Source organism: Gracilinanus agilis, chromosome 2 (genome assembly GCF_016433145.1).
Source record: "Gracilinanus agilis isolate LMUSP501 chromosome 2, AgileGrace, whole genome shotgun sequence".
Taxonomy (NCBI): Eukaryota; Metazoa; Chordata; class Mammalia; order Didelphimorphia; family Didelphidae; genus Gracilinanus; species Gracilinanus agilis.
The window spans coordinates 520,392,534-520,416,791 of NC_058131.1; the positions used below are offsets into that span (position 1 = coordinate 520,392,534).

At 37.4% G+C, this 24,258-nt stretch overlaps 1 protein-coding gene across 1 annotated transcript in view; it reads left to right on the forward strand.

The window, feature by feature from the left end:
* Positions 1 to 24,258, forward strand: part of AKAP6 (A-kinase anchoring protein 6) — a 488,735-nt gene that overhangs the window by 78,939 nt on the left and 385,538 nt on the right. The window lies entirely within an intron of this gene.

Consider the following 24,258-nt stretch of genomic DNA (forward strand, 5'->3'; position numbering starts at 1 on the left):
TTGCTTAAAGCCTCATCTAAAAAACTATAAATGATTTATCTTTGCAGAAAGGATTGAGAGGAAATATTAAAACTTTCCTTGAGTCCCATTCCCAGAATACATGATTTTCATATTTTTTCTCAGTTAGTGTTTCTGAGTATTACTTCCTTCTTCTCTAAACACTTCTGGAAAATGTTCATCTGACTGTATGATGAATCATTGTAATCAACATGAGATGCTATACTGTTATTGTTCTTCCAGCTCAAAGCTGGCCCTATGTTGTTGGGTATCATATTTAATTATGTCTTTAAAAAAACTCTGTCATCTAAAAATAACTCTGGTTGTTGTGTAAGCTGACATCCTTGGAATGTTCACATGGGTAGATTATTTTATCAAGTAGCTATTTAGTCATAAGAGTGTAGATTGTTTCATATAATACTTCTACTTCTTAAAAATTGTGTTTAACCATACATGGGGGAGTATGCCAATCATCCCACGTCAAAAGTTGAAACCAGTGGAACTCAAACTCTGGAATTCTGAACTGTAGAGGGCCATGCCAATTGGCTGCCTGCACAATATAGGACCAATATGGTGAGCCCCTGGCAGTTGGAGGCCACCAGGTTGCCTACGGACGATTGAGTCAGCTTAGGTTGGAAAGAGAACAAACTCCCATGCCAGTTTGAATGGTATTAAGTCTGTGAACAGCCTTTGTACTTCCAGTCTGGGCAATATAGAAAAAACCGATATGACTAATAATAAATTAGATTTTATATTACATATAACATATATATATACACATATATCTTATATAACATAATTTCATATCATGTTTGTATATTATATTAACATATGCTTATATAACATCAGTGTAGTGACAAAACACATTTACGTAATATAATATAATATTAATTATTATGGCACGAGAACTAATGAAACTCACTTATATATAACTTATCTGACAGTGTCTTTTTTAAATAATTTGCCTCCTTCACCTTCACTTCCCTTGTTTAAAGTCTCATCTAAGGAAAAAGAAGTGTAGTTGGTGTATCGTTGTAGGAAGGATGGGGAGAAAATATAAAGCCTTTTCCTTCGTTCCATTTCCAGAATCTGTGATATTCATATTTTTCTAAGCTAGTATTTATTTGGATTTCACTTCCTTCTTTTCTAAATAAGTCTGCAAAATGTTCAGCTGATCTTGTGATGTATCAGCGTAATCAGCATGAGATTCTATAATGTTATGGTTTTAATAATGATAGATTATCGAATTGCAGGATCCAAGCAGTTTTTAATAATAGTTATTATTAAAAATAAAGCATATATGTTTAAATTAATTATATTGTAAATGTAAATTTTAAATGTAAATGTAAATATAAATTAAAATTTTAAACTTAAGAAAATGACCATAAAACCATATAGTATTTCCTTTTATAAAAGGGACATAAATAATTTTTGTGAAGCAAATGAGTTCACTTTTATTTGGCTCATTTGGGTTATGGGGGAATAGCAAGTTTTCTTAAAGTGGGATATAACTTTTTTTCAGATATTAGTGCTTCTCCCTAGCTTTTAGTTAAAATTCTATACCTATGGCCTTGTAATTAATGTAGGACTTCAAGAAGGCATTTAAGTGGCAAATTGGAGAGAGTGCTAGACCTGAGATCAGGAAGATTCATCTTCTTGAGTTCAAATCTGGTCTCAGGCACTTACTATCTTTGTGACCTTGGGTAAGTCACTTAACCCTGTTTGCCTTAGTTTTCTCATCTGAAAAGTGAACTGAAGAAGGAAAAAGCAAACTACTCCAGTATCTTTGCCAGGAAAACCCCAGAAAGGGGTCACAAAAAGTCAGACAAATGACAGAACAACAACAAAAACAAGAGCAAGGAACTACCTTTTAAAAAATTATTAAAGATGATTATTAAGGACTTTTTCAGTGCTATATAAATAGCAACACTTTAGGATGCCTATGAGAATTAGCTTTATTGAGGGATCTAGGGGTGTGCTGTCCAACACCTGAGGCTAGCATGGCTAGTAGTATTGACTTGTGAGAAATTACTGGAAGAAAGGATTGTAATCTCAAAGGCAGGAAGGATTTGTTTGGGGAGACTAATATTCTGACCCTTAAAGTAACACATACGTATGGATTCTCATGTTGAAATTGTAGCCTTTGCTCTTTTACCTACTGTTTCATTCATAGGAAATAAGTAGGCTAAATATTGTCAGTTGTAGCAGGACAGACATCAAGTTTACAATACGCTACTCAATACTCACATCCTGTGAGGAAATCCACTAAGCAGATGCTAATGCCCATATTTGAGTTTTTGACTTTCCTATGTTATCTTATTTAATTACTTAGCCTTTCCGCCAAATGCCACCCACAGTATATGCTAGATCCGGTGATCATGGGCCCATAGCCCCCGAGGCTGAGAAATGATATTCAGAAGCATTTGTTGTGTTTCCAAATGGGTTTATGTTTTTGGCTAGCTGACCAGTGACCAAATGTACCTCCTCTTTCAAGAGTGTCTCTATACCTGCTATTTCCCTTTATAGGGTTAGAAAGAATCCCCTTTAAACATCAGGCAGTTCTCTAGAGCTATTGCCTGGATTCTCTGCCCTGATCTGTACTGCCAGAAACCACCCCAAAGCTCCTGCAGGTGAGTAATAACCATAAGATATTATTTTTGAAGGAGAGGTTTTTTTTTTTTTGCCTTGAAGCTTGAAGTCTCTAGTCTTCTTCTTAAATGCTTCATGATCTCAAACAAATTAGTTCATGTCTCTAGACCTTCGTTTCTTCATCATAAAGGCATCCAGGTAGTGCAATGGACTTGAGTGAGGACTAGAAATAGGACAACCTGAGTTGAAAATCTGACCTCAGACACTTGTGAACTGCTTGACCCTAGGCAAACCACTTACCCTCTGTTTACCTCAGTTTCCTCTTCTGTAAAAGAGAAATAGTAATAGCACACACCTTCCAGAATTGTTAGGGAGGTCATATTTGCAAAGCACTTAGCACCGAGCCTGGCATGGAATGTAATATGATGTAATGTAATATAATGTAATGTAATGCAATGTAATGTAATGTAATGTTCAGTCGTTCCAGTCATGTCTAACTCTTTTTGACCCCATTTTGGGAGTTTTCTTGGCAAAGGCACTGGAGTGGTTTGCCATTTCTTTCTGCAGCTCATTTTTACAGTTGAGGAACTGAGGCAAACAGGGTTAAATAACTTTCTTGGGGGTCACACAGCTAATGAGTATCTGAGGCCAGAAGGGAGTCTTCCTGATTCCAAGCCTCATGCTCTAACCATTGTGCCACCTAGTAGGTGCTATACAAATGTTAGTTATTATTATTTTTATTTCTAAAGAGATCTCCTCAAATTAGATAAGCATGGTATGGTAGAAAAGGACTGTATCTCGATTTGGAGAAGGAGGAATCTAATCCTATTTTAAAGCCTCTGTCACTTAATAACTCTTTATCCTTAGGCAAATCATTAAACTTTGGGGGCTTCAGTTATCCATTCTATAAAATGAGGAAACTGGACCAGATGGTTTCTCAAGTCACCCCTAAAATCCATATTTCAATAATTCTAGGATTCTGATTTCTATGGCTATAATTCTATGACTCTATATGAGAAGAAAGCTAACAATTTGGTACCATAATATTAGATCCATTTGTCTGTAGTCTTATAGTTTACAATAAAAACAATAGCGGATACCATTTTAAAGTACTTTAAAATTTACAAAGCGCTTTAAGATTTACTATCTTATTTGATCCATATAGCAACTCTAGGAGCCTGGCTAGAATACATTTTCCCAGTTCCTAAGAGCAGAGCTTTTGTTTTTGTGTTGGTGGAGGGTTATGGAAAAGATGAGATATGAAGGGAATCAAGTGGATTGGAAAGATTATATGTCTTTTGAATTTGGTATTCCTTATATTTTACTTTTCTCTTTAACTCTCACTAACAATCATTCATATTTATACTCTTGGGAATAAAGGTACATCTAATGGCTCATCTCCCAAATACCTAGTTTAGCTGAAAGAAATCAATCCATTCAGATCAGTTGGTTAGAAAATCAGGCTAATGAAACCCAGGCCGTGAGCTATGTGCCAGTTAGCTTCCTTTGAGTCTGTGGCCCTGAAGGCCTGAACCCCTTGCCTTAAGCCTAGCCAGCTGTCTCACAAATGTGTGCTCTTGGTCACAAGGAGGAATGGGTGAGAGCCTATGATTGGATTAGCACAAATCCCTCACCAGGCCTAGAAAAACAGGGATGGAGAATTGCTAGCCTTATCTTCAAACACAGAGGAGGGTATGTTACACCAAGACTACGATGATTTAAAAAAGAAAAAAAAAACTACTAGTAGTAATTGTTATACATGATATGATTTCTTTATCAATTTTCTGTTATATTAAATGAATCACTTTGCAGAAGATTAAATTTTGTAAAAATTCCTCAATCAAAATCTTAATTTCCTTCATTTAGTTTTAGATTGCAAGCAGTTAAAAACTAAATTTATAGAAGAATTTATATTCTTAGTGGTTGAAGTAAATGTATACAGCTTTTTTGCTAGAAATTCTAGTGAATCCCTGTTAACTTTAGTAACAAACTGCTCTGTTTGTCACTGAGAGCCTCCTACAACCTTGAATCAATATCTTTTTCTGGACTTACTACCCGTTATCCTCCTTTACAACACTCTGCAGTTAGTCACCATCCTTTTTGTTCCTCATTCACCATAATTCATACCTCATCTCCAGGTTTCCCCTGCTGGTAATACCCAATGTCTTCAATAACATCTCTCTTACCTCTACCCCTTAAAATTCCTTTTTGTTGTTGTTGGGTCATCATCAGTCATGTCCAACTCTTTGTGACTCCTTCTGGAGTTTTCTTGGAAAAGATACCAGAGTGGTTTGCCATTTCCTTCCATAGCTTATTTCACAGATTGGAAACCTGAAGCAAACAGGGTTAAGTGACTTGCCCAGAGTCACACAGCCAGTTACGTGTCTGAGGCCATATTCGAACTCATGTTCTGACTCCAGTCTCAATGCTCTATCCACTGTGTCACTCAGATGCCTCTTCAGATTCCAAATTCCCCTCAAACATAAGCTTAAATGCCAGCTTCTATAGCAAGGCCTCCTTGGGGGTTTATAAAATTGCTTTTTAAAAATGTATGTATAGGGGGCAGCTGGGTAACTCAGTGGATTGAGAGCCAGGCCTAGAGATGGGAGGTCCTAGGTTCAAATCCGGCCTCAGACACTTCCTAGCTGTGTGACCCTGGGCAAGTCACTTGACCCCCATTGCCTACCCCTTACCACTCTTCCACCTATAAGTCAATACACAGAAGTTAAGGGTTTAAAAATTAAAAAAAAATGTATTTATATATAATATAAATAGATAACTATTTCAACATAATTGCTATTGTAATTCTATGTATTTGATGGTTTAAAACATTATTCTGAAGATTCTCTAGACTTTATTAAACTAAAAGAAATGATTAAAAACTCCTCTTCTAACATGAGGTCTTTCCTAATCTAGCCCTTATTACCATACTCATCCTCCTGTATCCATTTTGAATATCATGTGAATGTGGTCCCCCTCTGATGGTAAGTTTTTTTGAGGACAAGGACTCCTTCCCTTTTGTTTGTGCCTAAGCACAGTGTGAGGCACAGTTTAACAAATGCTAGTAGATTGATAATTAGTTACTCATTCGTGTTTGTTCATTCTCTCTTTAAAATGTCATATAAGTTCTGAGATGTGCAATAGAAATTCCCTATTCATAATTCCAGGGGTGCTATAGCCATCTGGCATCTTCCAAGCCTTATTTTGAAATGATTAATCTTTCAATTTTACGTGTGCCTGAGGATCCATAGTTAGGGTATGGTAATAACCATTTTCCCAGGAATGTTACTAGGTTTTTTTCTTTAAAAATTTTTTTCCTTCTCATTCTTTTCCTCCTCATTTCCCTCTTCTTCCCTTTCTTGCTTTTTCTGCTTCTTTTTTCTCCTTTCTTTATGTTTTCTTCCTTTTCCTCCTTTTTCTTCTTCTCTTCCTTCTCCTCCTTCAGAATTTATTAGGCTGAAATAAAAATGGGAATAGAGAGGAGAGATAGGTTCTTTAGCAGCAGCAACAACAAAAACTATTCTAGTTTATACAGTTTGTTAGAAAATTCGCTTCTTTCCACTTATATTGATCTGTGTTAAAAAGCTTAATGGCATTATCTCAATTCAGAGCAGCACTAGTTACCTACATGTTAAGGCATACTGCCTCAAGGTAGAAGGTAAGATATCCAAGAGGCCCTGATTTCCTGTCAAATGGCTAAATAGGATATGAAGTATGGACTGCGGCTGGTTAAACATAGAGGCTATATGGGTAATATGCTTCAGAGGTAAGCTTGAAACTCAGGTCTTCTGACTCCAAAAGAACATTCATTGCTCATTCCAGGGGTAGCACCCAACCTCATAGAATCATGGCATGATTTTTAGTCTACTTGCCTCCCATTTATATTATTATCCATTACTGTAGAAGCTAGAGGATACCACAGAAAGCTAAAGACTTTTTGTTGGTTTTGACTTTTTCATAGGGTATCATGACTGAAAAACAAAATCCATTCTCTGTTAGAAAATCTTCTAGTTATAATGAAATTATTTTTAAAGTTGATCAAATCATAAAATTTATAGACAATTCTAGGATCTTAGAGAGAGAATGTACCTCAAAAGTCTAATCCAGTCTTCTAAGGAATACATGAATTCCTTCTACAATATCCCTGACAAATGATTTTAACTAACCCTTCTTGAACACTTAAATTATGGGGAACTCCTTCCTTTTTCAGACACGTCTTTATGTTGGCTGAAATCTGCCTTTTAAAAAGTTCTTTTGGCCCTATTTACAATTTCTAGAACTATAAAAAATAAGCATAAAACAAGTTTAATGTATCTTTAACATGACAATCTTATCTTGTTTTTCTGCTCTTTCTCTTCTTCTCACCATTAGTTTTTTCTCTGGATCAAATATCCTTATTTCCTTCAATCTTTCCTCTATTATTCTTTCAAGTTGGCTTGATTACCTGCTAATTGCTTCATTTTTTCAGTAAGCATCCCTCTTCTTTAAGTATTTATTATATTTTCATATTGTTCATTTTTGTAAGTGAATATAAAACCAAAGCCCCAAAACATATACCCAAATAAGCAAGTAAAAAATTGTCTTCTTTTATCTGTATTTCTACTCCAACAGTTCTTTCTCTGGAGATGGATAGCATTCTTTTTCATAAGTTTCTTAGAATCATGGTATGGTCAGTAACCAAGTCTATTACATTTGATCATTCCACAATATTGCTGTTACTGTGTACAATGTTCTCTTGATTCTGTTTAATTCAGTCTGAATCAGTTTATGTAGATCTTTTCAGCTCTTTCTGAAATCATCCTGTTAATCACTCATTACAGCACAATAGTATTCCATCACCATCACATACCATAATTTGTTTGGCTATTCTCCAATTGATGGACATCTCTTCAATTTCCAATTTTGTGCCACCACAAAAAGAACAACTATAAATATTTTTGCACAACAGGTCCTTTCTCATTTTTTTTTATCTCTATAATATACAGACCAAGTAGTGGTATTACTGGGTCAAAGGGTATACATTGGTTTATAACCCTTTAGGCATAATTCACAACTCCACCAACAAAAGCATCCCTCTTTAAATTCAATATTGAGAATTTAAAGCAATATTGTTGTACTCTGCTTAGTGGAGAGCATATGCTTCTATTTTTACTACAAATACTTATAATAACAGAAAAAAAAGATGAATTACTGAAAAGGTAAACATTTCCCCGCTATTAACATTTTGGTCTTAATTTGACTATAGTCTTTTAATAATTATTTTTAAAATAGTAACAGTTTTACTTTATCATGCTAGCGAAAAGATTTTCCAGGTTTTTAATAGCTAAAATTAATTACAAAAGATAAAGTACAAAAACTAGCCAACCAAAAATTTGAACCTTGAAAAACTATAAATGTGAACCTTTAATATAAATAAAATTGTATACATTTTACAACTGGAAAGGAACCTCAAAAGCTTATTTAATTTAATCCTTTACTTTCATGAAAAAGTGTCATCATTACCTTCATTTTCGTTAATGTGACTGAGGCCAAGAAACTTGTGGCCTGTGAGACTAAGTGACTTGCCTAGGATCACAAAACTAGTTATGTTGAAAGATAGAAAAGAAATAGAAAACTACAGCTTAGTTTTCTTGATTTCTAGTTCAAGATGCCTTCCAGATATTACATTTTTTGTTTCTATTACCCCTCCTTTGTTGACTTTACCTCTTGATACAACCTGTTTCCAAGATTCTATCAATTGCTAAAACTTGGTTTCCCAGGACATTTTGCCTTGTTTTTATTTGATGGCTATATGAAGTGGTAAGTCTTTCTCATTATTATTCTCTTGGAAAATTGCCTTTATGCAGCCTGTTGAAGCAAATATTCCTTGTTCTAGAATGGCTTTATTAGTATTGCTATTTAAGGTGGAACAGTATCATTTTAGTAGGCCCGTTTCCTCCAACATGCTAAAGCTGTACATTGCATAAAGTAAATGAAAATCCTCACAATGAGTAAGTTGCATTTTACATCACTATTAGTCTACTTTTCTCATCAGTTTTTTAAAAGATACTTATGAGGACAGTAGTCTAAATATCGTTACTGGTAAAATGATCGAATTGAAGAGTTTGAATAGCCTATATTATTTTCTAAATGAAAGGGGTTTTTCTAGATATAGAGACTCATGAATGTTCTTCTAGGCATCTTAATGATGAATAATAAAGCTCAGTTGAATACTGATTCTAAAACATGCCTGGTAGTCAGGGGCTGCTCATCTTTGCATCCTTGAAATTCCTTTGTACATTGGGCCAATAGCTGCATCTTTTAGAATTCAGAGTGCCTCAGTAAATTTAAATAAAATTAAAATTTAATTTGATTTTTAAGTATTTTGGAGCCAGTTCTGTTTTTCTCCCAAATGTAGAGATACAATCATTTTGGTGATTGGATAAATGTATGAGTGATTAGTATTTGATCATAGGATTCTAAGGGACCTTGGAAGCCATTGAGTCTAAGGTTATCATTTTGTGGAATGGGGAAGTTGAGACACAGAGTGACTTAATCATTTATCTAGAAACACAACAGTAATAAGTGTGAAGTGGGATTTTGACTCTGAGTGAATCTTTTAATTTACTATACCAACTACCTACTGTGGTTTGAGAATACTTAGGTATATATTCATGCATTAAACTCATTTTTAGATGATAGGTGTTTGTTTTAAAAGATAAAATATTCATAGTTGTTGGATTCTATTGTAAAGAACCTTGAAATTCAGAATATGGAATGGAGTTTGGACTTTATCCTTCAGACACTGGGGATCCACTGAAAGGTTTTCAAGTATAACTGAGAGTAGCCTGATGAAAGGGGTATTTTAGGAAGATTAATCTGGCAGTGGTGTGCAGGATAGATTACAGTAGGGGAGACAGGGACACTTTACAATTCTGTCCTGCTCTGCCCCTGGGTTGGGTGAAGGCTACTGAGCTGGGAAGGACTGTGACTAAGCAGACACTGATGCAGATTGATTAAATCCTTTCCCTGCTTGAGGAATGGGGGGAAAGGGTAGCTCTGTAGCCCAGGAACAGGTCAGGATTACATGTCAATACATTGAAAAGAGCAGAGGTAGTGTGAATACAGAAAGCCAGATCAAAGTCAGAAAGCTACTACAAAGGTGTAAGAGGGCTGAGTCTGTTAATAAGCATTTATCATGCGGGCACTGTACCAAACACTGAGGATACAAAAAGGCAAAAGAGTTAACAGTATAATAAGGAAAATAACATGTAAATAATTACATATAAAGAAGCTATTTACAAGATAAATAGGACTATTATTATTTATCCTTCATTTTGAAGAGGACCACTGACATCGATGTCTTGACTTACACATGATTGGATTTAAGTGAGGCAGAGTTGAATGTAGTTGTTGGCCAACCAGATTAATAGATACTTAAGTAATAAAAGTAAACATGATATAATTAACTAAAGGAAGATACTAAAATTGAGAAGGATTGAAAAAATCTTCAAATAGGAGGTGGGATTTTAGCGAAAAGGGGAAGCAGAAATGAGGAAAGAGATTTCCAGGCAAGGGAGACAGAAAATTCAGGGATGAGAGATGAGGTATAAGAGATCAGCAAGGAAACTGGTATCAAAGAATATGTGAAGGATTTGGGGGTGGGGTGGGGGTAAAAGGCTTAAGAAAGTTAGAAAGGTAGAGTAGAACTAGGATATAAAGAGCTTTGGACACCATTTTGTATTTAGACTGAAGGTGATAGGGAGCCACTGGAGTTTATTGGATGTGGATGGGATGACATGGTCAGACCTGGCACTTTTAAAAATTATCCTGCAGCTCAATGGAGGATGGACTGGAGTGAAGAGAGGCTTGTGACAAGCAGACCCATCTGTAGGTTACTGCAATAGATAGCTTGCTGAGGCATGAAGAGAAGAGAGACTCATGGCTCACTAAAGCTTCAGGATATATGGGTTCCATACCAGTTAACAGAGGAATGGATAAATTAATCAAAGAGAATGTTTTCAGGTGGCTAGGAGGACTAGCCCTTCTGGCATGAGGGCTTGCAAAGCCCTTTTCAGGGCTGATAATCCACCTTTGGTGCCTGTCACCCAACTCTCATCTGTGGCTCCAAGAAGCTATAGCATATAACATAGCCACATTCCAGTAAATCATGTTAGTAGATGGACTAAACCAGGTTGAAGGTAATTGATGGGCCTCAAACCTATAGGTGAGTTAGAGGGGGTGTCTCCGCCAAGCATGAGAAGACTTCCCTTGGTGGATTGACTTGATGAGAATGATTTATTCCAATGGTCATGAAGGTTGCTGAAACCAGAACTGTGTAGTGCTTAGGGTTTAGTCAGACATGAAAGACACCCAGGTCATCCATTACATTCAGGATCATCACTAGTCATCCTAACATTTGCCTTACCATTAGACTTGGATGATTATGGAAGAGGCAATGAAGCTGATGACTTTGCGCAATACCACCTTCTTTAATCCAATTCATTAACAAGTCCATATATCACCCTGTAATGTTATTGGTCCTCTTCAAAACAAAGGATAAACAACAATAATCCTCAAAGACTTGCTGTCTGGATATGAATTAAATACTCTATAGACTGGAGTTCTATTTGCTTGAACTCGTAATTCTCCTGAGTGAATTCTGTCACTAGAACTGGAGTTTGATTCTTACTAATGTGACTTGTTGGCTGGGGGTCTCAGGAATAGATTAAAATTAAAATTAAAATGTCCTCAATAAATATCACTGCTCTCTGTCCCAAAAAATTGGAAGGTTCTCCCAAGTACTAAAACAGAACCCTCCACTTAGGCTCTTTTCCATTCATATCCCTCCTTGATTTCCTTTATATATCACATTCTATCATCCATCCCCATATCTTTGCCCAGGTTGTCTCTCATGACTGGGGTACTTTCTCTTCACCTCTGCCTCTGAGAATATCTAGTTTTCTTCGAAGTTCAGTTCAAGCATCATCTTTAATGTGATCTGCTCTTACTCCCAGCTGCTCGTGCCTCCCTCTCCCAAAATTACCTTATTTGTTGTTCACTCGTTTTTTAGTTGTAGCCAATTCATCATGACCCCATTGGGAGTTTTCTTGGAAAAAGTACTGGAGTGGTTGGCCATTTTCTTCTCCAATGTGGACTCTCAGCTACCCTTTTTTCCCCCTTAGGAACTGTATTGGAATCAGAAGCCTCCCATTGGGGAGGTAGAGAGATAAATGAACTAACTTTACAGATTTAAATTCTAAGAGTTCTTTCTTAGGCCTGTTCAAGGGAAAAATGTGATTCAAAGAATGAGGACCACTAGAGCCAAATAAAATGCCCAATTCCAGGGTCTTAGGTAAAGGAAGAGAAAGGACAGTCTTATACTGCTAGTATTAGGTAAATGGTATGGTCTCTGATTCTGATTCTAGAGAGGCACCTTGTCCTACTGCCCCTTATTCACATTCCTTCAGTGTCATTAGTGGTAGACAGCAGCACAGAACCTGGTTGTTCTTGTGTGCTGAGAATTGCCTCAGTTTTGCCAAGTCATCTTTCTTGTGCCCAGGACCACTGGAAATGCAATGGATGGTTAACCTCCCCCCCCCAACCCCATGATACTCAGTCTGACCCACAGAAGTTTAGCCATTCAAGTTTAGGGGTTCTATCTTGCAAGGACAACTCACTGATAGTTTCTACTTCTGTTGGATTGTTTAATATCAAAATGGCACCATTTGATCAATTTTAGAGGAAGCTAGGCAGCACAGAGGACCTAGAGTCAGACAATCAGGAGTTCAAGTTATGCTTCAAACAGGAGCTCTATGACCCTGGGCAAGTCACTGAAATCTCTGGCTTCCTCAGTTTCCCAAACTATAAAATGAAGATAATAGCAACTACCTCTCTTTTTGTTGTGAGGAGAGAATGAAATAATGATTGCAAAGACACTGCAAACTTTAAATGAGTTGGAGAGGTGCCCCCTTTCCCTGAATCTATCTAAATTTAGGCATAGAGTTCCAGATCAGGATTCAAGGGGACACAGGACTAGAGAGTCTTGCTTTATTTCGGGGGGGGAGGGGGAAGATGCAGAGATGATTTGCTTTCATTATAAATTTGCTTAGTGTGAAATGCTCCTATTTTCCTTCACCCTTGGTTGGACCAAGAATGTAACTGAGTCATGCCCAGGCAAACTGTGATTTGATCACAATCTCTTTTTCAAATGCTAAGTCCATTCTACTAGTGTCAATAAGGACCAGACTTCCCCAAGATGATATCTGCTGTCTAATTCTAGACAGTAGCTCATCCTTGACAGACTCTACCAGAACCTCCATATATTGATCTGTCAATACTGACACTGTGTGACCTTGGGCAAGTCACTTAGCCTTACTGTGCCTTAGTTTCCTTTTCCAGAAAATGAAGGATAATGCTTCATGACCTTTGAGATTTCTTCTAGTCTAGATCTATCATCTTGGTTCTTTTGGAGGTCTTGGGATGATACCTAGAAACTACTGGTATGCTGTCTAAAGGAATCCTCCCCTGGTTAAAGTGGGCTGTGAGGAGTAAAGGTTTTGATATGAAATAAGGGGGCAGCTAGGTGATGTAGTGGATAGAATACCAGCCTGTAGTCAGGAAGACTCATCTTCCTGAGTTCAAATCTGACTTTGGACATTTGCAAGCTGAGTGACCCTGGGCAAGAACTCATGGGCCCAATCAAAAAATAAATTTCTTTAAAAGGCTGCCTGGGCACACTCAGAACAGAATCCCTAGACCAGAGGTAAAAGGACAGCTTTGTTTGAAGAATGAAACTATTAAGATTAAGATTACATCTGAAGGTCTTCTCAGGAGTGAAATCATCCCCCCCTCCCCAAAAGGCATCCAGATGGGCTTATAGCCAGGTATTTTCTTCGTTTTGTTTTTTTTTAAAGTTTTTTTTAAATTTTAAACCCTTAACTTCTGTGTATTTGACTTATAGGTGGAAGATTGGTAAGGGTAGGCAATGGGGGTCAAGTGACTTGCCCAGGGTCACACAGCTGGGAAGTGTCTGAGGCTGGATTTGAACCTAGGACTTCCTGTCTCTAGGCCTGGCTCTCAATCCCTGAGCTACCCAGCTGCCCCCACTTCATTTTTTTTAAACCCTTGCCTTCTGTCTTAGAATTGATACTTGGAGGCTTCAAGACAGAAGAGAGGTAAAGGTCAAGCAATTGAGGTTAGTTGACTTGCCCAGGGTCACTATGATCAAATTTGAATCTAGGTCCTCTTAACTCCAGGGCTGGCACTGAGCCACCTTAGCTGCTTTCAGGCATATTATTCTTGCAAATTGTCTTCCTTATCCCAAAATATAACATTCTTCATTATGTTGCATGGGACTCTTCCTGTTTTAAACAGTAATGTGGATCCCAGAATTCTGACTTACTAGTTGCCAATTCCCTGTACCAGGGTGTGGAAGCCTTCAGCTCTTGGCCCAGTTCCTGGCACATAGTTCTGAATAAACACTTGTTGACTGACTAACTGGAATGCAAGATGATTGTTATGTTTAAATCCAGCAAATACCAGTGGCTGTGAACAGGGCTCATTGAACTGATTGAACCTTCCCCACCTTAGGAGCATGGAAAAGGAAAGTAGAAAGTGCTCCGCCAAGGTGATTATCTTATTGTTCTTGTTTAGTCACTGGGTAGTGTCTAACTCTTCATGACCCCATTTATAGGGTTTTCTTGGCAAAGATACTGGAGAGGTTTGCTTTTTCCTCCTCCAGCTCATTTTACAGATAAGGAAACTGAGGTAAATAGGGTTAAGTGATTGCCCAGGGTCACACAGCAAGTAAGTGTCTGAAGTTAAATTTGAACTCAGGTTCTCCTGACTTCAGGCCCAGTATTCTACTCACTGTATCCTCTAACTGACCCAAGGTAGACATCAGAGAAACCAGAACACTAGTCAGGGGCTGGACAGAAAAAAAATTGAATAATAGCATCAGAGATAAGAGGCAGAGACACCTTCAGTCAGTTAACAAGCCCTACTCTCAAGGAGTTTGCAATCTAACAAGAGAAGGCAACAGTTTAAAAAGGAAGCTGAAAAGCAGGGAGGAGATGGTGGGGAGTGGGAGAGAAGGTAAGCTCTATAGAGAAGGGGCTAATAGGAGTCCATGTCTAGGTTTCAGATAGCAAGGAAATGATCAGAGGATCAAGCTAGGCTGAGAAGTGGTGGGGGGTGAAGAGTGCAGGGGGAGGGGGATAGAGGGGCAAGAAAGAAATAGAGAGGCAGAGGCAGAGAGAGATAAAGAGAGGGAGAGACAGACAAAGACAGAGACAGAGAGTCAGAGATACAGAGAGACAGAGTCAGAGAGAAAGTCAGAGAACAGAGAGAGATAAAGATAAGAGTCAGAGAGATAGGCAGAGAGACAGACAGAAAGAAAGAGGATGAGAAAGAGGAAGAGGGAATAAAGAAGGGAGGAACAGAGAGAGAAGGAGAGAAAAAGACCATAGTATGGTGTGTCATAATTAAGAGGGAGGTATGCTAAAATATATAAGATTTTTTTTTAATCCTTATCTTCTTAGAATTGGTACTATTTATTGGTTCTAAAGCAGAAGAGCAGCAAGGCCTAGGCAATTGTCATTAAGTGACTTACCCAGGGTCACACAGCTAGGAAGTATTTGGGACCATATTTGAACATAGGTTCTTCCAACTCTGGTGCTCTTCCATCATGCTACAGTAGCCACCCTAAGACATATAAATTTTAAATTTTGCCACTGGTAGCCCCATCCTACCATCTGGTCTGGTATAAATTCCCTTCAGCTACAAAGCCCTCAGTCCAATCTGTGCATTTAGTAACCTACATGGAATCTAGAAAGCTGTGGGCAGACAGTATTTAGGGTGCCTTTTTGTAGTAATTTTCCCATGAAGTGATAGGATCCTAAATCGGGGAAATAAGTTAATAAATATTTAACAACTGGCTTACCAAAAGGAAGGAATACCAAAGATTCATTTAGTTTGTTAGGTGGCTCAGTAGATAGAGTATTGAACCGTATTATTTATTCTTTGCAACAATTCTGGAAGATAGGTGACCCTCTTATCCTCACCTTAAAGATGAATAAACTGAGAGACATATAAGTTAAGGACTTAGCCAGGGTTATGCAGCTTGTAAATATCTGAAGCTGAATTTGAACTCAAGTCTTCCTAGTGCTCTATCCTGTGCACCACCTTGCTTCTCCATAAGGATCAGAACCAGGATTTGAACCAAGCTTTCTTCTAATCCCAAATCCAGTGTCCTTACCAGTATACCACACTTAATTCTACAAGTCAGAGTCAAAGTGAGGCTTTGACTGAGTCCCACTGAGGCCTGGTCTATACAACATGTCCTTTTGAGTCTCTTTCATATATAATCTTAAGAGTATAATTAAATTTGAGGAAGTATAATTGATCATAGACTCTACAATCATTGTGTGTGTGTGTGTGTGTGTGTGTGTGTGTGTGTGTGTGTGTGTGTGTGTGTGTGTGTTTTCAGGAGGGGAAGAAGCCCAGGTGTACTAGTTTTGGTAGATGATACCGTCAGAAGCTCTAATAGACTACAAAACCAGGATTCTCAGATCCACTTTCATTCAAAGGCAAATAAATTTGGACTGATGCAGAACTAGGTTTTGCTTGCTTGCTGCAGGTCTCATTTCATGATCTGCCCTTCCCTCCTTGGAGGAGGTTTCACTTCGATGCATGTTACTTGACCCCGCTTTCTTTCCCAGCTGAAGATTCCTGTCCCGGAAATCGTTTGCATTCCATAAGCCCTAGCACCCACCCCAGCGGGGCAGCTGACCTCCCACGATTTGAAAAGCAAAACTTACCCTGTATATATTAAACATGGCAACCAAGGGAAGTTTTAGGGATGAGATCACTTGGTTGCAAAATCTTTGTGGTTTCAAGAATAAAAGGGGAATTTGATCTCAACTACTATCAGAATTCTGGGTTAGGCTATAGAATCATTCTTTTTATTTTCATATCCTCCATGAAATTTATTCCTCCTCTCTCCTTAGCTCTGTGTTAATATGTATTCATCCTTGACGCCTCCGAGAGAGAGAGAGAGAGAGAGAGAGAGAGAGAGAGAGAGAGAGAGAGAGAGAGAGAGAGAGAGAGTATCTTTGCGTATAAAATTTAAGAGCTCTCTAATAGGATTAGAGTCAGAGGTCTTGGATTCAAATTTTGATTCTGCTGCTTGTTGTGTGTGTGTGACCTTGAGCAAATCACTAAATCTCTGGGCTGTGTCTTACCTCTAAAGTGGAAGGTCTAGACTATATGACCTCCAATGTCCCTTTAAACCTGAAATATTCCACCCCTATAATTATGTATTTAGATTTGATTTGGGATCCTAGTTTTTACCTACAGGTCCTTGGTCTGCGTAGCTTCAGGCAAGCCATTAAACTTCTCTGTTTTCAAGTTCTTCATTCAGAAAATGGTGGTAATTGGGGTGGTAGAGTTAGCCTAGATCAGTGGGTTCCTAAACTTTTTTGACCTACCTTTCCAGAAAAAAATATTATTTAGTCCCCTGGAAATTAATTTTGTTTAAATTTTAATGGCAATTAATAGGAAAGATAAATGCACCTGTGGCCATCACCGCCCCTTGGATCGCTGCAGCACCCACCAGGGGTGGTGGCACCCACTTTGGGAATCATTGGACTAAGATTATCTATAGGACCCTTCTACCTCCAAGTCTTATAATTAAATATACATGTATAGACCTGGATTTGTCTGTTTTAATTAAAACACTTATTGTTGGGTTCAGATATTGGTGATTGGATATTGGGGTGTGTGCTTGAGAAATGGAGTTGTCCGAGGAGCTTTGGAGAAGAGAAACTTTCTTCTTGCTTCCTGTTCTTGGACAGAGATAGGGTATGGTAGAGATAATCAGAGGGAGACAGAGAGATGGACAGAAAAGGAGGGAGAAAGACAGAAAGGGAAGAAGGGAATGAGGGAGATATAGATAACACTAGAACACTTTGGAAGGCAGACCTAGAGAAAGTCACAAAATATATCTGCTCTGAAGAGCAGGAAGCAAGAAATTCTCTCTTTTTCCAAATGCCTTTACCAACTCCACCCCTCAGGCAGGCATCTAGTTCCAGTCATCATCTATTAAGACAACAACGAATTGTTGCTTGTTCTTTCTTTTTCATTTGTATCTGACTTTTCACGACCCCATTTTGGAGTTTCTTGGCAAAGATACTGCAGTAATTTGCTATTTCCTTCTTATACTCATTTTACAGCTGAAGAAACTGTGGCAAACCGGGTTAAATGTCCAGGACCACACAGCTAGTAAGTGTCTGAGGACAGATTTGAATTTAGGATGATGAATCTTCCTGACTCCACGCCCAGTGCATGATCCACTGGAGCACTTAGTTGCCCTTAAAAAAAAGAGAGAGAGAGTATTATGGAAATACATGAGATTTGAATCCCAGGTTACACATGCTATTGAGAAAAGTTGGTCTTAATCACAGACTTAACTGCTGACATTATAAGATCAGAGAATATGTCTTCTTCCTCAGAGAATCTCCTTTTTCTGAGTAGCTTCTATTCCATATTATATTTAAAATATGCTTCTAAAGTCCTGTTTTTATTTGGCATTTAGAACACAGAACTTGTTGACTACTTATTTGTAGAGGAAACAAGCAGGAACCATCTCAAATTCAGTTTAGATTTTTTTTTAAATCTCTGACTACAACTATGAAAAGAAGAGTAAAATGTTGTTTGAGTGGACTGATACAATGTTGAAAGATTATTTCAGTGGATCTATAGTCCTCCATTTTGGGGTTTAATTGAGGCATTAATAATGCATGGTATTAAGCTTGCCTCACAGATATATTATCAGGATTAATTTTTAACTCCCGGGGGCACTCTGGAAAAGGGCAATGGGAGGTGGATCATAAGCCTCCCTAATGGAATCCAATACTTTTAGTCAATGACTTGTTTGAGTGCTTCTTGCTCAGTGTCCACATGTGACATTCTAATATGGGGGGGGAGTTGGTCAGCCATTTAGCAAATGAAATAGTGATGAGGTATATGTTAATAAATGGGGAATAGTATTGTAATTGAAATCTTTCACTCCATTCTTGTGGCTTAGATAGCAATGATGCTAAAAGCATAATTTGTGTTTTTCCTTCTCCAAGGCCCATCTTTGCTTTTCCTTTGAATGGATGAGATTTTGTTAGTGAGAAATTCCAGGAATGAAAGACTTTTTCTGTCTCTAGAAAAATGCCAACCTTCTATGCAGTTTATTTATATTCGTAAACTATGCTTTTTACTGTGTCCAAACTGAAAATGGAAGACCAAGTCGTTGAGTTAGTCCACATATCTAGGAAAGAGGTTGCAGACTGGGCCAGGTTCAAATAGGAGGAAGAGAGATCTTATTTGGAAAACTCTTCTGCCCTACATCAACCAAAACTTTACAAAATAAAAATACATCTTTTTAACACCAACATGTTCCCCGTTATGCTGTGTTTGTGAATCTCCGCACACCACAGTCTCTTAAGAATATTGCTTTGTTCATTCTTTGCTTTCGAAGAGGACCAATGACCTAACAGGGTGATGTCTTGACTTACACATGAAATTAATGTAAGTGAAGCAGTGTTGAACAGTCATCAGCCTCACTCTTTCTTCTAGTCATCAACATCAAGTAGCAAGACAAGAGTCAGAAGAAAAGTTGTTGGTAATTCACTGGGACCACAGTTTAATAGAAAGACGTATGATGGGTAGAGATTGGATGTAGCCCATTCTCAGTAATGGCCTATGTGCATTGGTATTATTAGCATTAGTATTAGATATAATTAGTATTAGATAACATTCGTATCTAATGTTATGAAAACATTATGGTTGGAAAAGGAGGTAGGTTGTTCATGCAGTGGCAACCAACAAGGGATAAATGGTGTGAATGTTGCTCTACTATATGTGAAATAATAAAGCAAGATATATTGATCAGTCATTGATTTCACAGTGTGAGATTGTTTTACATGATTGCTTTCTTCTCCATCATAGCTAAAAAGAGCTCAAAGAATAGAAGTTGTGATTTTACTAAATTAGAAAAAGAGGAAACATTAAAAATTTTAAAGCAGAATAAAAGTTTCACATTTATCCCAAGAAGTATGAGTGTTGTTATTTTATTTATGTCAGATTCTTGTTGACAGAGCCTGGCTAAGGAGGTCATGCATTGTTAGTGGGAAGGATACTGAAAATAGGACTCACTAAATTTGGATTTAAGTCCTATCTTTGCCACTGGCTAGCCACATGACCTTGAACAAATTAACCCCTCTTAGTCTGAGTTTTCCTATTCTTAAACATGAGATGCCTGCCCTCATAAAATTGCTGTGAGAGTCAAATTAGTTAGATGGACAAAAACATTTTGAAAAATGTAAAATATTTTACAAATATAACTTTTGACAAGTTAGAGTAGGAATACCTGATGATTCATGGGAATCTACCAGTCTTAGTTGTTTTAGTAGTAGAATTAGAATCACTAATTCAAGTGATTGAGCTTGGCTTTCTACAAAAGAAAAAGTGGAGAGTCAAAGGAAGTATTTTCTTATTGCAACAATTGCACTTCTGGTAACTTTGTTTATTTTTTCTTTTTTAAAATTTTGTATAATTTATTTATTTATTTAGAATTTTTTCCCATGGTTACATAATTCATAATTTTCCCACCCCTCTTCCAGTAACTTTGTATAAGGAGGGAGAGGGGACCTGGGAAGCCATTTAGTCTAACCTTCTCATTTTGCTGATAAAGAAATAGAACTGAGAAGTTAAGTGTTTCCCATTGTCATATGAAGACTCTTTTTTTATTTGAAAAATTTTATTTAATTAATTAATTTAGAATATTTTTTCATGGTTACATGATTCATGTTCTTTCCTTACTCTTCCCCCACCCCCTCCCAGAGCCGACACACAATTCCACTGGGTTTTACATATGTCATTGATCAAGACCTATTTCCATATTATTGATATTTGCAATGGGGTGATTGTTTAGAGTCTACATCCCCAATCATATCCCCATCAAACTATGTAATCAATCATATGTTTTTCTTCTGTGTTTCTCCTCCCAAAGTTCTTCCTCTGAATGTGGATAGTGTTCTTTCTCATAAGTCCCTCAGCTTTATTGCATCCATGCTAGTAGAGAAGTGAAGCCTCTTTTTTTGTACGCAAAGACTAGTCCTTTTGAGTTATTTACTTTTCTAACTTGAACTCATTCTTTATGTGTCCTGACTTCGGACCTTGACTTTGGCTTAATTAAACTTTAGTTAGCTTCTCATTTATTGGTTTATATCTTGCTTTCCTTCTGAGAATTTTTTTTCTCATTCTCTTTTACTAGGGACCTGATCCAAGTTCATGTCCTTGGTCCTGAGGCTTGGACAATTAATATCAGTTCTTGATTCCTGCCTCCTATCAGGTTCCATTTCCTCTTCTTACTGCCCGGCCTTGATCCCTGAAAACCTGTCCGAAATGAGCTTATATTATAGACAATATGACACCAAAGGCATGTTGTAATCCTTTCATTAAACACATATCAACAGCATACCAAGATGCCTAGAGTATTCCCATTGCTCTGTGGAGGAAGAAGGCGGAAAAGCTTACCCTTAGAGCTTGTGCCAGGCTCTTAGCAGGCTACATTTCAAAATGCCGGTAAGGCAGTCAAAGAGCATATCAAATAAAGAGGTTGAACTTGCTCAAGGGCACACTATGAATCAGCAACAAAGTCACAAATAGAATCATTTGCCTCTGTAACTTACACTCAACCCAAAGTCTATCCCAATATAACAAGCTGTCATTTCTTATTTTTAAATCTGATTTTAAGATATAATAAGTGTACTTTTAATAGCTAACTAATAATATTTGCTAACATTTAGGTAGCCCTTTAAAGCTTGCAGAGTGCTTTGTAGATATTATTTGGTGATCATGTCAACTGTTTGGTAGTTGCAATTATTCTTATTATTACTTTTTATAACCCATAACTTCTTGTCTTGGGTTAGCTTGGGTTATATAGCTTGGGAAGCCATGGTTATAAAAAGTAATAATGATAATGATGATAATAATAATAATAATAATAATAATAATAGCAACTACCAAACAGTTGATATGATAAATACAAATACAAAAAAAAAAAAAGTGTGGCAAGAGCTAGGCAAATATGGTGAAGTGATTTCCCCATGGTCACAGAGCTAGGAAATGTTTGAAGCTGGGTTTGAACCCAGATTCCCTTGACTCCAGCTCTGGTGCTCTATCCATGGTGCTAACTAGCTGTTCCTAAGCAAGTGCTATCATCATCTCTTTTACAAATGAGGAAATGGAGAGAAGAAAGGGTAAGTGAGGGGACAGCAAGGAGGTTCAGTAGATTAAGAGCTAGGTTTAGAGATGGGAAGTCCTGAGTTCAAATTTGACTTCAGACAATTCCTAGCTGTGTGGCCCTGGGTAAATTGTTTAATCCCCCTTGCCTAGCCCCTCCTTGACAAATCTTACCAGAGTTTGAGTGCCCAGAGGGCAATTTCAAGCTGTCTGTGAGCCCCAGAAGAGGGTTGAAGGAGAAAGTGCTTGCTTTAGGCTGCTGGATGGAGGAGTAGGGTAAGCAAAAAATGTCCTTGGGTGCTGGCAAGAGGGGGAACAGAGCAGCTCCCCAAGTGCCAACTCTGCATGAGTGCCACATATTCACCAACACTGGTCTACCTTCACTCTTTTGCCTTGGACCTAGTACTCAGTGTTGATTCTTAGACAGAAAGTAAGGATTTAAGAAAAAAAAAAGAAAAAAGAAAGGATAAGTGACTCCCTTAGTTTAATATGGCTCATTAGTATTTGAGGTAGAATTTGAATTCAGGTCTTCCTGACTCTCAAGTCTTGCACACTCTCTACTATACTAGCTGCCTTAGCTTGGTGATGGAATACATCAAAATATCCAGAGGACTTCTGACACAATTCTCAATACAGTGAAATGGATCTATGTTATCTAAGAAAATATCTTGTTGAATAAATATTTCTGTGTTTAAACCTTCATTTTTTAATTCCTCTCTGGCAGCTTTTATTAAAAGTCTATTTGCATTCGGTGCTATCGTGAGTCCTCTTATACAAAGGAAATAGGTTGAGGGAAGGGGTGAAGTAATGGCTAGTCACCTAACAATAAAATGATCTGAGAGGGGGTGAATGACTTAAATATAAAGAAGGAAACTATAGGTAAATTGGGTGAGCACAGAATAGTATACTTGTCAGGTCTATGGGAAGGGAAAGATTTTAAAACCAAGCAAGAGTTAGAAAAAATAACCAAATGTAAAATAAATAATTTTGACTATATTAAACTAAAAAGGTTTTGTACAGACAAAACCAATGCTACCAAAATTAGAAGGGAAGAAACAAATTGGGGAAAAACTTTATAACAAAAAACTCAGACAAAGGTCTAATTATTCAAATATACAAGGAGCTAAATCAACTGTACAAAAAAATCAAGCCATCCCCCAATCGATAAATGGGCAAGGGACACAAATAGGCAATTTTCAGATAAGAAATCAAAACTATCAATAAGCACATGAGAAAGTATTCTAAATCTCTAATAATTAGAGAAATGCTAATCAAAACAACTCTGAGGTATCACCTCACACCTAGCAGATTGGCTAAAATGACAACAAGGGAGAATAATGAATGTTGGAGGGGATGTGGCAAAATTGGGACTAATGCATTGCTGGTGGAGTTGTGAATTGATCCAACCATTCTGGATGGCAATTTGGAACTATGCTCAAAGGGCACACAAGACTGTATGCCTTGTGACCCAGCCATATCGCTGCTTGGTTTATATCCCAGTGAGATAATAAGGAAAAACACTTGTACAAAAATATTTATAGCTGGCAAAAAATTGGAAAATGAGAGAATGTCCTTTGATTGGGAAATGGCTGAACAATTGTGGTATCTGTTGGTGATGGAATGCTACTGTGCTCAAAGGAATAAAGAACTGGAGGAATTCCATGTGAACTAGAATGACCGCCAGGAATTGATGCAGAGTGAAAGGAGCAGAACTAGGAGAATATTGTACATAGAGATGATACACTGGGGTACAATCAAACATAATGGACTTCTCTAATAGCAGTAATGCAAGAATCCAGAGCAATGCTCAGGGACTTATGAGAAAGAAAACTAGTTGCATTCAGAGAAAGAACTGTGGGAGGAGAGACACAGAAGGAAAACAACTGCTTGAATACATGGGCTGATGGGGATATTATTGGGGATGTAGACCCTAAATGATAACTCTAGTCCAACTATCAATAACATGGAATTAGGTTCTAATCAATGATACGTGTAAAACCCAGTGGGCATCAGCTAAGTGGGTTAGGGGGGTTTGGGGGAAAGGGAAAGAACATGAAATATATAACTATGGGAAAATATCCAAAATAAAAATAAAAATAATACAAATAAATAAAATGATCTGAGAGAATTTATAAAGTTAAATAAACAACACATATAATATATGGATTAAATAGCATCAATACTATATATATATATATATATATATATATATATATATCCTCACTGAATTAATGCTATTTAAGCCTTAATAGGGGTATAGGGGTTAAAGCTTAAAGCTTTTTAAAGCTTTTTGAGATACCAAATATAAGCAGAGATATAAATGTATTTTATAAGGAAGGGAAGGGGGCAGCTGGGTAGCTCAATGGATTGAGAGCCAGACCTAGAGATGGGAGGTGC